Here is a 19,144-nt window from a genome sequence, read left to right as displayed (position 1 = left end):
AGATGGTATTTCGTATTTATGTGTTTCATTTGATCATGGAACTTAAGCCCAAAGTCTTGAGTTCCCTTCAAGTACTTTAGAACTCCTTTCATAGTAGACCAATGTCCCTCACAAGGCTTTTGCATAAACATGGAGAGGATTCCAACATCAAATGAAATGTCTAGTCTGGAAGTAGTCAGGTAGTTGAGACTTAATACAAGTTGTCTATATTTTGTTGCATCCTCAAATTATTTTCCTTCAGTGGATGTGAGATTTAAGTTCTATTCCATTGGAGTAGTCAAAGGATTGCACTCAGCCATGCCAAACGTATTCAACATATCTCCAATGTACTTCTTCTGAGATAGGAATATAAACTTAGGATGTTGAGTCACTTCAATAACAAGATAGTAGTGATCATACCCTAAGTTTGTCACTTAAAAAGCTTTCCTCAATTCCTTCTTTATGGATGCAATATAGCTCTAATTGTTCGCTGTCATCAAAAGATCATCTACATACACCATAAGATATAGAATTGTTTTTGCCAACTTTCTTGACAAAAAAAGTTGCATCATTAAGATCATAATGTCTGAAGTTGGATTTTAGAAGATGTTGAGTTAACTTCTCATACCAGGCTCGCAATGCTTGCTTGAGGCTATACAAGGATTTTATAAGCTTGGATATTTTATGTTCCTAACCCTTCACAACAAATCCTTCTGGTTGGGACATAAAAACATTCTCTTTTAGATCTCCATTTAAGAAATAAATTTTTACATCCATTTGATGGACTTTCCAACCATTATGTGTTGCCAAGGCAAAGAGTGTCCAGATGGTAGCCCATTTTGTTGTGGGGGGGGGGGGGAAATTCTCCTCATAGTCGACCCCTTTCTTCTATGAAAAACCTTTTTCCACAAGCCTGGCTTTGTGCTTGTCAAGTGAGCCATTAACTTTATACTTGTTCTTGTAGACCCACTTGTAGCCTATTGGTTTGGTTCCCAATGGAGGATCAACCAGCTTCCAAGTGCCATTCTTTATCAAGGCATCATATTATTTTTGCATCGCTTCTTTCCATTCATCATGTGAAGCAGATTATTTGAAGGAATTTGGTCCAAAATATGAAGACAAACTCAATTCACAATCATAAGAAACATCCATATCAATAGGTGAATCAGAATCATCTACATCACCTCCTTTTTTCCTGGTTGAATTTCTTGTTCATGTTTTTCCATCCTCATGAGGAAGAACACTTTCAAGTGTCTTTGTTAGCCATTTTGGAGGACCTTTCTAAGATGGTCTAGGCTACTCAGTTAACTGAGTTGGGGCTGAATCAAGATTGAGTCTCCCAATTCTGTCAATCACATCACTCAAAGTGTCATCAGTGGTTGGAGCTTCATGTGGGGGAGACAGTGCTTCAAAAGAAGATTCCACATATTGATCCAGTATAGGGATCACCCCTTAAATATGTTGAATCTCATTATCAAATTCTTCAAAAGACTTGGCATGTCTGAATCTACCCAAGTGATCAAGTTGCCACTTAACAAAATTATCAGCCTTAGAAGATTCAAGAAATATCACATATCTAGACGCCACAAGCTTCTTATTAACTTCATCATAGAGATGGTATGCTTTGGAGGTATTTGAAAACCGCAAGAATATACACTTATGACTCCATGCACCAAGTTTTTTTCTTTTTTCCTTAGGTATCAAGGCATAACAGGTGGAACCAAAAACCCTAAGATGCTTTACCGAAGGAATGTGGCCATACCACATTTCATAAGGAGTCTTGTTTCTAATAGAATTAGATGAACACCTATTCTTTACATAAAAAACACATAGAACTGCATCATCTCAAAACATCAATTTTAGATTCTTGAAAAACATCATGGAATGTACCATATTTAAGATTTTCTTGTTCATTCTTTCAACTACTTCATTCTGTTGGAGGTTATAATGTAGAGTTGTTTGATGTTTGATCCCATGCCGATGAATATAGTTTTCAAATTCATTTGAAGTGTATTCCTTGCCATTATCAATGTGAATAGAGCCAATATGCGATTGTGCATCATTTTCAATCCATGCATAAAAGTTTTTGATTGTTTGAAAAAAAATAGATTTGTTCTTCAATAAATAAACCCAACACATATTGGTCAATAATAAATGTAATCATATATTTATTTCCATTTGCAGAAGGAATGTACATTGGGCCACATAAGTCTAAATGAATAATTTTGAGTTTTCTATGTGCTCTCAAATGTGAATCATGAAAAGATTGTTTGTTTTTATTTCCTAAGATATAAGCATCACATTGCTTAAGTTTCCTAGGAGTTGTAGGCAAACTAGTAACACCACTTTTCTTCAACATACGAAGGTTGTCATAATTCAAGTGTCCAAATATAGCATGCCATAAAACACTTGATGGAAATGTACCTTCATCATAATGAGAACTATATTAGAAGTTTTGTACACGAGTAGAGGTTCCTTGCAGCTTCAGAAGTCTTTCTTATTCTATCTATGTCATGACAAGTAAGCGAGCCGATTCTTTTATGACCTCAACCTTACCATCAAAAATATGAATGGAGTGTCCTTGCTGGAGGATGTGGACCAAAGAAAATAAGTTTCTCCTCATCTTTGGGAGATATAAACCATCATCCAAAAAAAATTATGGAAAACCAGGCTGTTTGAGCCTGATGGTGCCAAGCCATGAAAAAAGTCTGGAAAACCAGGTCGTTTAAGCCTGATGGTGCCAAGCCCTGATGGCTTGAGTTATAATTTGTTTGCAAAGTATACTGCTCCATCAACATTGCCAGTAAACTCTTCAAAAAAATCTCTTCTAAAATTCGTTTGGCAAGTTTCCCTTGAATCAAGCAACCAATCATTTTTCCAAGAAGCAAGTGAAGCATAAAATAACTCTGTAGTTAGTTTAATATTTCAATGTGCCACAAAATAGTGAGCGGATTCAGGTGATTTACTTTTCCCTTTTTCGTTGGTATTACCTTTGGCTTCATTTCTTTTGTGCTCAATTATGTCCCAAAGAAAATTACATGTGGATGCATCATGTCCATCTCTATTGCAACTTATGCAATAAAGATCAGACTTTTCACCTTGGAACTGTCTGTCCCCCACCTCTAAATTCCTTCTTCCTCTTCCTCTTCTACCATCTCTTCCTCTAGAAGTATATTGTGCATGATTCTTATCTCTGTGTGCAAGACACATGGCTTCTTTAGAATACTGAGGGGTTTTCTTCTACCCAAAATCCTTCTCTCACATCAAACTTCTTCTCAAGGGAGTCATAGGTAATCTCCTTGAGGTTTCCACTTGCTTGTAATGACTCAAGATAATTTGAATAAGTGGGATATAGTGCCTTGACATAACCTATGATATGAATATCTATTTCAACACCAGTGGTTTATATCATGCATAATGCATCTTACATCTGATACTAAAGCAACAAGGTCGTCATTTTTCAATTTAATACTAAACAATTTAATCATCAATTGGACAAATTCAAGTTTAGAGTGTGAGTCATAAAATTCCTTCAACTTCTGTAAGGCTTCAAAAGCATTTGAAAATGGTGAAATATGGTGACTCGCCTCTTCATTCAAAGATGTTGCAATCAAGGCACATGCCTTACTATTCTTATTTTCCAAAATGGCAATCTCTTTATCTAAGGTGGACTTTGCAGGTTCATTATCTCCTTCTCCTACACAAACTTCTTTCCACAACTCATTGAAAATGAGTGTTTTTTATCTTCCTTGACCATTCACGATCATAGTTCTCCTTTACAGAGAGAACTAATCCAACAATAGATATCAATAAATGCATTTTAAAAATGTATATTGTGTAAAATGTACTTTGCTGCCAATATAAAAAAATTTGCACTTCCGGTATAAAAAAAATTGCACTCTAGTAGCAATATCCTGAAAAAAATACAATTTTGGTGGCAATATATATAAGATAGATATTATGTATGGGGCATGTGGTATATGGGGAGGGCATATATGGGGGAGGAGTTATTAACATGCACAACATGGAAGAGTTATATATGGCATATATTATAATGAGGGGAGGTGTTATATGGAAGGCAGACATCATAACTGTTACGACAGCGTAATTGTGAGTATTATGGACCAGAGTTATATATAATGTGGCAGAGTTATATTATAGCATGGGTGTAATGCCCCAAAAAAGAGCCAAGCGGTATGAGGAGGCAATATGGAAGGTGATATAACCAACATTCAATGTAAACTATGATTGTCGGGTCATACAACAGTAACCAAGAGGTATATATATGCAGCAATGATGTAACCAAGAGGTATATATGTGCAACGATGGCATAGTTATATATTACACCCGATAACAATCAACTTAACCGAGATTCAAGAGGTAATATAACAGTGAAAGTGGGTTGGTTTTAGTGTAAGTGGTATGGGAGGGAGGTGGTATGGCATACCATTCAACAAGGCTGTGGTATAAAAGGTTGTGGTATGGGAGCAGTATTAATTATGGTATAAAAGATTGTATTGGCAGCGAGGAGGAGAAGGATAACAATGTGAGGTGGTATATGGACAACGTGAATGTGGTGAGGCACCAGCGACAAAGTATGCAATATAGTATTGTGATATGCAGGAGTAATACCATGGATGTGAAGACGGAGTCGTGCTAGGAGTATAATGTAGTATGGTGGAGAGGAGGCGATACTAGCATTATACAATTCAGAGTAATATGATGTAATAGTATGGGGAGGAATCAATCTTCAGGTAGGAAAAATGGTTATATATATAAAAAATTAACATATCCCAAACCTCAATGCAGTTGCAGTCACAGTCACAGCGTCTCTGACCATAGCTTTTCACTACAGCAAACCTTCAACACCCTCATGTGTTCAACATCTACAGGCATAAAACTCTAAATGGGAGCAGAAAACTAGTAGAATATAGGAGTTACAAGTCTAAAATGGGACTTGTGCTCTAATACTATGTCAGGCCAGGAGGTAACTTCTCAAATGAATTGTGATTTTTTATTAAGGTTGATCATAGATATATATACATGGAGGGAGAGACTCTCGGGCTTCATATCCCAATGTCTCTTCATATTCCATCTCTTCATATTCCAATTCTCCTTATTTTCTATATACACTATTTTACATATATTCACCCAATCCCAATGATTAGGTGTCAACTATAAGTAAGAAAATTTACCGTTTTTTATTAATCATTTATTTTGTAAATAAGAAAATTTTATTTACAACCTCTTAGTGGTTATATTTTTTATAGTATGGAATGCCAAGTGGGCCCTCAAAATTTTAGAAAGAGACATACCCTACCCAAGCAAGAAACCAAGGTGGGTCAATGTTCATCTAAATAGAAGACTAGTTCAAGCTCGTGTGGAGGCACTACAAGGGGTCTATTTTGGCACCACCTTCAAAAAGAGTGATAGGAACAACCTTGGACATACCAAGACCTTAAGTAAGTGCTACCTGCAGAAAAGCTCCAGTAGGTGGAACCTAATATACGCTGCCATGTTTTTTTAATGAACCACGCCAGCAATGTCGAGTTGAATCTATTCCATGCCTCTAAAAACTCAATGCACTTTTTCAGACCATGTTCTTCCTCTTCCATGTTGACGGTCTTAGCTACTATCATGTTGGTATGCCTTTCCAGTTCTTTGGTCTTCCATAGTTTGGTGTCCCGAGCCCTCGAGGATATACGCATCCGTAGATCCTACATATAGGAAGCCCCTTCTACATCAAATTGATCCTGATGTATGCACTAGCAAAACTCACAAGTTTGGCTTTCCAATTTTCTAAAGCTTAACTTTTGTTTCACAGGTGTGAAAGTCCATAGTTGTCTTGGTTGCATGAGGTTCACCGCAGGTGACTCTTTTTGTTTCATAAAAAATCATAACTATGTTGGAGATAAATCTAAACCTTTAATTTATGTAGATTACTATAAATATCTTAAAATATAAAATGAAAGTTATATCTCTATCTATTTAACAATGATTGATAATTAAGTTAAAATTTTGAAAACCTTACTCTAAAATAAACACACTTATGAGTTGATTGACTATTTGATAAAATAAAATGGAAAAAATATTTCTATAAACCCCCAACCAAGTAGAGCCATTGAGGCTTGATAGAGTAATCGAAAGGGGCAGGAAAGTTAAAGGACAATTGTCCTAGTGCTGAACAGCATTACGTTTTGCAATTAGTTCAATAGTTCAGATAGTTGAACCTACTAACTGTATAAAAGAAAGGACAAAGGACAGTCAACATGGACTGAAGCCAAACTGGTAGAAAATGTACTAAAAATAAATGGTTCAAAGGATTCCGGATACATCAATCTTTTATTGGACTCATCCCTGCATTTGGTAAATGGTTCAAAGGATTCCAGATACATCAATCTTTTATTGGACTCATCCCTGCATTTGGTTTTAGACAATAAATAGAGGCAAAAATATCCGAAAGAAAACCTCTAAAACCTGGTAAGTCATGCGACGTCGATAATAAGAGCTAATCAATAATTCAAGTTCCACAGCCGATGTAAATTATAGTCAATTTTTCAGAAGGTGGTGATTATTTTTAACTCAAAAGCGATCGATAATCCAATCGAGAAGACTATTAAACAAACCACAGAAATCTATAATACAGCTGAGAAGAGTATTCAACAAACCACCTCCAACCGGTGGTGGGGAGATTCCACTCGGTCAAACTAGATTTATCCTTGTCCAAATCAGAGCCCACCAAAACCTAGACACACCCACCAGATGAGAAATCGGGCACAGCAATACTTCTATTCGTTTAAATATTTTAGAATTACTAAACTATTTTCAAAATCTTTTATCATCATATTCGAAATTATTCTCTAAATCTATAATCTATATAGAAACAGTTAATTAGAATCGAAGTCCAACCCAAAAAATCATAGATAAATACACAGTCGGACTAACGAATACAGTAGCTATTATTGTATTTTGTAAACCACCAGTTCCGAATTTGTAAGAGGAAAAACTGTAAACATGGAGATTGACGACATGTATACCGAAAGGCTTCACGGCTTTCAAATCATTCGATAAGACGACAACAGCAATTACAAAAATGGAATATCTGTCTTTAAACAGTCAGTCGAAGCGTTTATAGATGTGTAGTCTAACAAGGTGGAGGAGCTGCCCAGAAAGTTATGGAAATTCTGATTATATTTAGAGAAAATTATGGAAATTTTGGTCTTGGCAAAGATTTTTGTAAATTCAGGTTATAGTCCTCAAATTTCAAAATTTTAGGTGTCCTAGACGTTTTTGATGGTGCTGAATCCATTTCCACCATCATAAACACGATTCAAACATTGCCTCTACAAGATTTTTTGGAATTTTTTTGCCCAGATCCTCCTTACACGACTTAAATATAGCTGGGAAAATAATAGTCTTTAAGTAAGATTTTTTTAAATTTTTTGATAAATTGGTTAGAAGTCTATTTAAAAAAATTAATTTATATATTAAAAATGCAATTTAAATAAAAATAATTATATTATATTATAAAATTTTAAAAATGTTATAGATTAAGTCATTAGTCACTGCTCAAGTATTTTTATAAATCTGTAAAATCAATTATCTGATATTGAAAAAGTCACCTCAAAATATATGTAAATACATACTCTTAACCATTAATCCAACTTCTTTGTATAAAAAGATAAACCAACACCGGCCCTCCGGCCCTTCGCAGATTCGAATAGTACACTATAATCTCATGGTATTCTCCATAGCCCTAGATGCCTGTTATGTGGGTGTCATTTACTTTAGGCGTACTATTCATGCGAAAGGTTCATGAGGCATTTCTGAAAGGGTGATGTTAATGTAGGCGGGTTATGTGGCATTTTTAATATGGACGGTTTTTAATTAATTAATTAATTAATTTATTAATAGATTTTATAAAATTATTTTTAAAAGGTAAATTAATTATGTTAATAATTTTTATTAAATTAAAATAATTTAGAAGTTAAAAGATTTTAGTTTGAATTGTTTAGTGAATAATTTGTTTTTTAATTAAATGGGTTTAAATTAACCGGAGATATGTTGTAATTGGCTGGTTTGTGGCATTTATGAAATTTCTAATCTAACTAATCTATGAAATGGTCCTTTTACAATAACTTTTCTTTTATCATTTTTCCCAAAATCTAGTAGATGTTTTTGAGAAAACTACCATGAAGGAACCTAAGGTGCCAATAAATATCCATCGTGTACACAAACTAATTATAACGCCCTCTAGTATGCCTCACCTCTAGAACCCAATCTGCCACTTCCACCAACACTTCAGTGTAAGTGACATTGTCTCTCTTTAAGTCATTCTCTTTCTACCTGAGCAATTTCTTCTTAGAGTGGTTGTGGAGCAAGCTCTCTAAACTGAGATTCTATTTTTTTTCTCTTCATTTGGCTCGATTACACCCTCATTCTTGATAACATGTTGCTCCTCGATGCATGAGGAACTATTGATTTGAAAAAATATGCTAGTGACCTCATGATATTGATTCAAAATAATATGTGAGTGATCTCATGATAGTGGGGAAACCAACTCTCCGAAGTGAACCAATTACCTTCACCTTCTCTTGTAGTAACAAAAAACACCAAACTTATAACAATAAAAAAATTAAATTTTTTGTAGATGGCGGGGAGTCAAACCTCAACAACCTACCTGTATAACCTCCTTTAACCTAAATGCCTAGTAAGTTGTTGAATTCCTGAAAGCACTAGGTCCCACTAGGTTGTTTCCAACTAGAACCCAAATAAAGCACTAGAAAGACCCACATAAATTTGAAGAAAATATGGATTCCTAGGGAGCCGAGATAAACAACACTTTGATGATTCAATTTCCTACATAACCCCTAAAGGAGATGCTTGTGAAAACCAAAGGCCAAAATAGAAACTAAACAAAGCACAGAGAGAGGTATTATCATTATTACTAAATGAAGAGAAAATAAAATGTGTTTGCCATAAGCTAGCCGAAGAGACCCATTCCTCATGCAAAATCCTTATGGATTGACTCTAGAAAGTGAACATCTATGGAAATGGTGTGGCCTATTTCCACTAAGCCAACAATTAAGACATCTCCATGACACTTGACAGCCTTTGAATGCGAACTTCATGAACCAAGACTAAGTGACAATTTTTTTGGGAGAAGGTAATATCGTCATGGGATTTGCTTCCTACCCTACATGTGTCTAATGCAATCAATAAAAAATCATAAAACATACAAAGATATGCCAGGTAGATCACTTGGAGGTGGATTAAGAGGCCCACACGTGACATTACATGCACTTGCATAAACTTTTATGGGGGCATTCTCTCACATAACACTTGCATGTACCTTGGTGGGATGATGCTAGTCCACTTACTATCACCTCCCCAAAACTTCTAAATATCCAATCAATAACCTAGATCTTCATAATTTTGTGAAATTAAAAAATAAAAAAAATACAAATATAACAAATATTTTGAAAATTAAATCAAAGTTAAATATAATATCAATAATATACACAGAACCATAAATTTTTTAAACAAAAAAACAGAAATGAAACTCAATAAAAAAAACATATATTATTTAAAAAAAATTAAAAACTCATCAAATACCCTACATTACTCTTTAAAAAAAATACATTTCGTTAAACCACAATAATATTTGTTCTCTTTTACCATAAGAAGGAAGAATACAAATATGGTCAACATTTTGAAAAAAATTCTAATATAAATATAATACAAACAACGTACAACGGAAGAAAAAAAACTCAACAAAACCGTACATTACACCTTTAAATAATAATAAAAAAGAAACTAAATAACTACCATAAATTTCTCCTATTTTTTTTTCCTAAACCAACATTTCAACTAAGAGGAGCACTATTATAAATTTCTACATGGAAAAGAAAAAGATAAAAACAGAACAAAACCGTACATTACCCTTTAAATAATTAAAAAAAAAAAACTAAACAACTCCCATACATTTCTCTTATTTTTTTCCCAAGACAAGTATTTCAACTAGGACAAGCACTATTATAAATTTCTAAATAGAAAAGCAAGAAACGAAAACTTAAAAAACATAAATTACTTAAATAATAATAATAATAAAACCATGCATTACTTCTAAAACAAGCATTTCGTTAAACCACAATGTTATTTGACCTATTTCACCTTGTAAATAATAAGAAATTACAATGTTCATTTCCAATGTTCCAATCATATATTAAGTCACCCATCCATGGTGTCTTAGCCTCCCCCTTCTTGTTTACGTCTTTCGGGTTTGTAGCCCCCTTTTTTTTATTATTATATGTAATATAATTATATTGTCAAACTTTCTAGCTTCAAAATATAAATCAAGTGTTTGTGGGCACAACAACTCATTAAATATACACATTGGCGTCATGACCTTCATAAGATGTCGTCGGTTCACCAGTCTAGTCCACATATACATACTATTTACATTACATTTCAATGATCGGATAAGGATGTTACATTCTCTTTCTATATCTATATATATATATATATATCACTATATATATATATATATCACACTTTTCTTTATGCTCTTTGTCATTTCTATATGTTCTCATGTAGCATTTTTAGGATCGAAATGGCTTCACTACGCCTTACCAAAATGATGGCTCGATTGCATTGCACTTTGACTTTCTTATCCAAAATCCACACCAGTTGGACCAGAAAGCTTCCCTCGAACTCCAATTGAATCATGTTTCATTCAAACACATGGTTAGCATCATGAACATAGTTTTTAGGCAATGAAATATGAAACACAATATGTATGTGCATGGATGCGAGTGATACAATCCTATATGAATATGGATCAATCCTCTCCAAAATCTCAAATGGTCCATATTATCTCATTGTAATTTTGCACACCTGGCCAATTTTAGAGAACTTTTCCTTGCTTTCACCCTTAAGAAGACATGGTCACCAACTTTAAATTCCCTATTTACCTTGTTTTTGTCTGCATAACTTTTTGCCTATCCTAGGTAGCCTTCAAGTTCTATTTATTTTTGTATCACTTGCTCTTTCATTTCCCTAAACAACTCTATACCAATAATGGACCTATCAAAAAGATTGTCCCAACCCACTAGTACGATACATTTTCTTCCATAAAATACTCTAAACAATATCATCTACAAAGATGCTTGATACCTATTATTATAAGCAAAGTCCACTAGTTGCAAGTATTCTTCCCATTTCGATGGTTTTCCATCATATACATCCTAAACATGTCCTAGATAACTTGATTAACCCTTTATATTTGATCATTTGATTCCATATGGTATGTTGTGCTAAAATTTAAATTAGCCCCAAATCCTTAAAATAAGCTTGTCAAAAAATTGGACATGAAATTGGGATCACTATTTGAAATAATTTCCTTTTGTACATCATGTGCCTTCACAATTCCCTTCATATAAATCTCAACAAAATTATTTTCCTTATGTGTTGAATTCACTGGAATGAAGTGGGCGGCCTTAGTGAATTTTTCCACCACAAACATTATGGAATCATGTTGTTTCACTATGTTTAGTAGATTTGTAATCAGATCAATAGAAACAATTTCCCACTTCCACTTAGGAATGGGTATTGGTTGTAGCAAGTCTGCTAGGTGCATATGCTCAATTTAACCTTTTCGCATTCCAAGCACCTAGCCATATAATCGGCCACATATTTATTCATACTTGGCCAAAAGTATTACTTTTTGGCTAAATTTGAGATAGTCTTTTAATAACCTGAGTGTAGAGCATAAGGCACTCTATGCATCTCACTTAGCACTAAGTTTTCTAGCCCCTCGGAATTTGGCAGATAAATCATGCCTTTGTACAAAAGTTTCATCTCATAAACCTTGTATTTGGGTTGCATTAACCTTGTTGTAAGCCACTTTCTATTTCCATGTATTGTTAATCTAAATTTCTAGCCTCTAAAATTCAGCTTTTCAAATTAGATTTACATGTGCATATGGTTATAGCACGCATTACATGCACCTTTCCACTTTATTTTCCTTCCCCTTTATATGATTAATTTCAAAATAATAATTAGCCAACTCAAACCATCTTATTTGTCTAGCATTTAAATGTGGTTATCGAAATAAATGTTTCAACCCACTGTGACCAATTCTCAACTCAAACCTCTTCCCCATGAGGTAATGCTTCCACATTTGCACGACATGTATATTGGATGCTAGATCCAAATCATGAGTGGCATAATTATTTTCGTTCTCCTTGACCTTCCTAGATTCATAACATATGCCATGCTAATTTTGCATGAGGACTCCTTAAAGCCCTTCTTTGCATGCATCTATGCACAAAATAAATTCTTCATTTGGGTCAACTACCTGCAATATAGGTGCACTTTTCAATAATCTCTTTAAATGGTCAAAATCCTCTTTACATTTCTAAGAGAATTCAATTTTTTCACCCTTTCATGGCAAGGACATAATAGGATGGGCTATCCTCGATAACCCTCCAATAAATCTTCCATAATAACCTGCTAAACCCATGAAATACCTTACCTATGTCACATTTTTGGGTGTTGGCTACTCTTTAATTTCTTTAATATTTTTTCAGTCTACTAGCAACTCCTCTTTTGAAATAATATGACCCAAATAATGGACGTTTCTCTAATAAACTAATCACTTAATCAGTTCGGCATATAAATGATGCTCCCTAAGTACTTGTAGCACCATCCTTAAATGTTTTTCATGCTCTTACTTATATTTGGAATATATGAGGATATCCTCCAAAAAAAATTCACAAACTTATCCAAATAAACCTTGAAAACACCATTTATAAGGCACATGAAGACACCTGGGGCATTAGATAGCCAAAATGGTACCACTATGAACTGACAATGGTCATATCGCATTCAAAATGTTGTCTTACTAATATCTTCTTCCTTAATTCTTAGCTGATGATATCCCAAATTTAGGTCAACTTTTGAAAATACCTCGGCTCCCGTAAGTTTTCCAGAAAAATAATTTATACAGGGCAATTGATACATATTCTTCACTGTGACCTTCTTCAACTAACAAAATTCAGTTTATGGTCTTAGTGTACAATCCTTCTTCTTAACAAATAAGATTGGGCACCTCATTGTGATACATTGGGATGCCTGTACCTTTTTCTTAAAATCTCTTCTAATCTCATTTGTAATGGTTCCAGTTCTATTGTGCTCATTCTATATGGTGTTTTGGACACAGATGGAGCTCCAGGTACCAAATATATAGAGATGTGAGTGTCTCTTATAGGAAAAAACCCTACAACTTTGGAAAACACATCTTCAAATCCATTAAGTATTGTGTTGTCCTCCAAAATTATCACATGCTCCTCAATTATCTTCTCTACATGGGCTGCATAAATTTGGCACCCTTTTCTAAAAGTATCCTTCAACTGCAATGCCAATATTTCTCTAACCAAAATTGGCCTTAGTATTCCCTGCTCTTGCTTTTGGTGCCCTTCTTCATCAAGGAAAGTAAATGTTTTGTTGTAACAATATAACATCACGTGATGAGTTTCTAGTCAACCCATGCTAATTAAGCAAGCATATGATCCTAGTGGTATTATGTTTAAATATGTGTTTCTATCTAGTCCATTGATATTAATGGGACATTATTTTACCACTTTTGTTATTCTTATTATAGCTCATGTGGCTAACTAAAGCAACCAAGCCTTACCATAGCTTGGTTTTCTTCAAGTTAAATCTTTCAACCAACTTAGGAGCAAAATAACTATGACTAGCTCCAAAATCAATTAAAATAGCAAATGGTTGATTACTTAACTTACCTTCCAACTCAACCATGTGGTTCTAATGTTCATCCTAATTGTTGTACAATGCTACATAAATTTTGGGCATGCTTTTACACACATGCCTCAGGGTATCATCCCCTTAGACATGATGTGAAATCCTCATTTTTTTCTCTTTGTGTAGGCAGTGCCTATACTTGTGCTCTCCTTCACAACCCCAACACTGAATGGGCTGAAATTTGTGTCTCTTTCTCAACAAATAAGTTCCTTTTGGATCATTATGCATTTTTTGTGTTCGTTTTTTTTCCTAAGAATATTTTCTGAAATATGAAGGTTTAATACTTTCTTCCTTTTTGTTATAGACATATTCAGCTACTACAACCCAAATCACATATATACATAAACGAAGGGCTTCTAAGTCCCTAAAAGTGTTGTTTCATACCCTAAAGGAGCAAGGTCAGCTAATTACATCATCTCCCAGAAGTTCTACATGAAAAACCACTCAGAACTGGTCAAAACAGGACCATACAGACTACCCAGAGGAAAGGGTGCGATGCATCTCACTTGCCACATGAAAAAAGTGTGATGCATACTGGAAATCCCTTCTGTAGGGTGCAATGAGCGAGAGCAGAAAAATGGCACAAGCAGTTTGCTAGGTGGAGACCTTGAGAATCTTCTAGAAACTATTCATTTGACACTTGCCTCCCTGAATTTGCCCAAGGATGAGTAAGAGATCATGAAATCTCCAAGTGGAACCAAGAACTATCAGAGAGATGACACTAATCAAAATCCTAGAAGTTGACTCACCCCCCTGCAAATATCTATATATGGATCCCTCATCCCAGAGATCCAAAGGTTGGAATTTGGCAATCAAAGACGTGATGCTGGTTTCTCTTTGAAGGAATTGTTGGGTGATGTTGCTTTGTATGAGGTGAAGAGGGCTTTCAAGCTGGGAGGATGGCGCTGGGTCAGACCAAGTGGTTGTAATCCTCTCTTCTACTACTTTCATCAATAAAGCTATTTGAGTTTTGCTCCATATTCTTGTGTATCTCTGACTATTGTGTTGATATATGCATTTGTATGGTCAATATATATCTGATCCTATATTTTTTACAGTGATAGATCTTTATGCTTTGATGGTATTATGCTGCTGTGACTCTACAAGTGCTCTTTGAAGCGGAACAGGTAATGAGGCAGTGACGAGATTCTATCAAAGGGGAAAGGAAACGAGCAAGGAGCCAAGCGAAAGACTGAGGTTGGTACTCTCTACTTCTTTCTCATCTCTCTCTCGTAAAGGAAAAACAGGTGACTTTAGTTTGTTTGTTTCTAAGATAGCTACCCATCTTAGTGGGACTAGTAGTTCTGAATAGACACTAGATTTCCCGGTAACAAAATGGCGACTCTGCTGGGGAGTGATTAGTTTGATTGCTTGCCTCTATTTGTTTGATTCATAAACCGCAGATGGAGCCTGAAGTTAAGCCAGCTAGCCTTCGAACTGCATTTGCTATGCAAGTGCAAAGTAAATCAACGTTGCTTCAGTCAATCTCCGGGTTTGTTTATGAACTGAACAATTGACTTGCAAAGATCCTTAGTGCACTAAAGGTAGCTCAGGTAACCTTATTAGATCATCCCCTATACTTTGTATTTACTGGCTATCATTAGCATGGCCTAAATCCCTAAACTAAGCTGCAAACTGTGAGCAAAAACCAAGTTAAAGTCTCGTCCCTGTACCATCGCACCTTCTCTTCTTGGCAATCTGGATGCGTCGCACCTCCCATGTGCAGTAGGTGAGATGCATCCCCATTTCCCTATGTTAAAGGTGCGATGATCAAATAAGACTATTTCTGCCTCCAGATTTTGGTTTTTTCTTCACTGTCTTCAGCTTTATTCAGGAGTTTTGTTGTCTGTGATCAGTAGACCACTGTTGAAACCCCCTTTCTTTGCATCATCCAGCCTCCATTGTACAAAGATTTGTGAATTGTTTTATGTATTTTTCACCATTCGTAGTTCTCATTTACAAAATAGTAGCTTAATCGAACTGTCGTCTTTTGATTTGAAAGTGTCGCAAGTGTCGTTTTCAGTCAAAGGAAAGAATCCTTCTCTTTTTAATAGTTTATTACACCATTACTCTTGTATTTGATCTGAATTAATAGTATTTCAAGTGTCCAAAGCAGCTTTCAACTCAAAATCGTAAAGTGTCGTCTTGTCTCCTTTTCGTTTTTTGAAAAGAAAATAATTAGTATTGTCACTTTGAAAGAAGGAATAATTCAGATTTGTACTTAGCATTCTTTTTTTCATTGACACATCAAGAAAGCAGAAAACAAATACATGCATGTGCATTTGCATTTAGACTACTTGTTGATTTTGATTTAGGACAGTGCATCTAGTGTGTGCTCTCTGCTCTATCTTGAAAGGATATTGTTTCTCTTTCCTTAGTAGCTAGGCTTTTCATTGCAGAAATAAGAATAAACGACTATTTATCATCTTAGATTACATATTTAGGAGTTGTATATCTACATCACGTGGTGAACCTTAAAGGCAAACTTCTTAAGAAATATCAACTGTAAAATAAATTCAATGAACATAAAAATGCTTTGGAACCTAACGCACAACACCTAGAAGTCTAGGGTAGAGACGTATTCCGGCGTCGTAAAGCCTGGTAACTGTCACTTTCATCGTGGGTTGGGTTATTCCTCCTCTTTGAGATGAAAAGTGCCAGTACGGACTTGTGCTCCCATGTACCGTCAAGTATATATTGGGAGACCACAATAGGCTATATCCTTTATCCTTAGGAAGCCATGTCTGCCGCATTATTTATTGCAATGCACTAAACACAACATTTGGGAAGATTGATTTCCGTACTGTAAAAAGTATTCTGCAGTTTTCTGATTGGTTTGGTAATCCCTCTGTCTAGATTTCTAGGGTAGTCTCTTTCGTTCCTTTTCAGACTCCTTAAAGGAAAAGTTCCATCTGAGCACTTGTCACTTCAGGCTCATTAAAAATCGAAGGCGACTAGAGTCATCTTTAGCTTTTTCTCGACTCTTAAAAATTGAAAAAGCAAGTTGTGTCAAAGCGTCTAAAATTCATTTAATTCGGAATAACATTTTCCCCTCCTATTTTGAGTTGATCAAATAATCCACAATCGTGGAAGAAAGTCAATCAAAACCCCATCATTCGTGGAGACTGACGAGTCAATCGTCTTTGACTCTGGAAATGAAACCATTCCGGGCCAAGCGAACTTGTTTAACTGGGTAAAAGTCTCCTAGTTTGTTTGAAACTTGTGTTTCAACATCCTCTAAGATTCCAGTTACTCCAACCATTTCCGGTATCCCTGCCTCTACAGAAGAAGTTCCGCAGTTACAAGAGGACAATAGAACTGATCTTAGTGCAACAAAAAACACTTCTATTCCTGAACCAACTCCATCTAGAGTTGATTCGGAAGGTGTTACTCCTCCAGCATCTATTGCTGTAAAATCTATACCTTCTTCGGCACCAGAAATATTTTACGGACCTGACGGTCTACCTCTTCCACCTGGATTGATTTCTATAAAAGAGATTACAAAGGATCTTCCATCCAGTACTCCATCACATTTCGGAACTGGGATCCACCTATATCCTTCTACTTTAGAAGTTAATACGCCTTCATCGCAAGTTCCTGTAGAATCACTAGGAAGTCTTTTAGATATAATCAATATGTCTGGACAACCATTGACATCTAGGATTGTGTCATCCAATATTGCAGTAGTAGAACCACCTGCCACCACTCCGACGATGTTTGATGGCATACCATCTGTCCCAAATAGCTCTCAACCGCTAGAGGGAGTCCACCCAGGGACTGTTTCGATAGTATGTTCTATTCCCGTTTGTTCGTTCGGAATAATGTATGGAATTTCTTATTTTGAGTCTCAACAAATTGATCCTTCACAGCAGCATAAATTTGGGCAGTCTGGTCTCCAAAGGCCAAACTTTTCTGTCAACACTAGATTGCCGCCGTATGGACGGCAGTATGCCTTTTCATTGTTCCCTCCAGGAGAACAACCATATGAGAGTTCTCAACCAAATTCGGGTCAAAATGGAATCACATCCAGTGGTTGGGTGCTAATACTGCCTCAACAACCAAGAATTGTATACTCAATGCAACTGAATCTACTTGTGTCGAATATCTCCACTACACCAGCTATTGTGACAGTCTCGCAAGTACAAGTGTTGCCTGTTATATGCCAACCTCAAGTTTCTCAGGTCGTTATACAACAGCCTCTTTTCTGCACGACGCAACCGCAATCGTCGGTTAGTGGCTCCTTAACTGGAGCGACTTAGGCTCAAACGCATACTATTACCCCTCATTTTGGTCAAACATCCAGTATTGGGCAACAACAAATGGTTTCACAACCATCGCTGGTGCAACACCATGAACCGCAATTCCAGCAAGTGTACCAAGGACTTGAGCAACAAAACTTTGCAAGTAATGGGCAACCATATATTCAAAATGGTTATCATCAATCATCCCAAATTGGTTATGCGCAACAACCTTATCAAAGTTATCAACATCAAATGCATTATACTGGTATGCAAAGACCTACTGCTCAGGTAATCCCATCTTATCCTAGGTATGCTTCGCCGAACCTGAATCAACAGTTCCCCTTCATGGCGACTTTAGAGTTACCAGATCTAAATTGGCTAATGAACGATCCAATCGCTTACGCCCCTTGGTGGCCGGCGATTCCTCATAAACTTCTGTTAGATATTCCTAAATTCAATGGAAATCCAGATGAAGATCCGTCGAATCATGTGATGACCTTCCATCTATGGTGTTCCTCCAACACTCTAAATGATGATTTGATTAGGCTTCACCTTTTTCAACGAACGTTAACTAGTCCAGCAGCAAAATGGTACATCAAATTGCCTAGAGCTTCATTTGGTAACTTTAGTGCCCTTGCCCCCACCTTTTTAACCCATTTTTAGTTACCAATAAGGTACGAAACAGGAACAGAGCTTCTTACCAATTTCAAATAGACTATGACCACTCACATATCTGATCATATTCATGAATGGCGATATCATCGTAGAATGGTAAAAACATATGTCCCTGATCAGCTACTAGCTAAATGGTTTATTAAGTCTTTGTTACCTTCTATTACGGAAGACGTGGCAAAGGGAGGATTCATCACTGAAGAGCAGGTCATTTCTCGTGTGCAATATCTAGAATTGTTCTATACTCAGTCTGGCATGCTCTATGACAAAATTCTTGATGCTCCAAGACCAGAATTTTCCATTCCTCCTCCTCCTAAATCAAACAAGGACTCTCATGCCAGCGATGGCATTATAGGCACGACAAGCACGAAATCAACAAAGGCTGCATCCAATAAAGCCCATAAGGTTTCTGATCAAAATTCAAATGA

This window comes from Pinus tabuliformis, chromosome 6 (genome assembly GCF_031772625.1).
Source record: "Pinus tabuliformis cultivar Carrire ecotype Pingquan chromosome 6, CPIR1, whole genome shotgun sequence".
Lineage (NCBI taxonomy): Eukaryota > Viridiplantae > Streptophyta > Pinopsida > Pinales > Pinaceae > Pinus > Pinus tabuliformis.
This window is presented reverse-complemented; position numbering follows the sequence as displayed.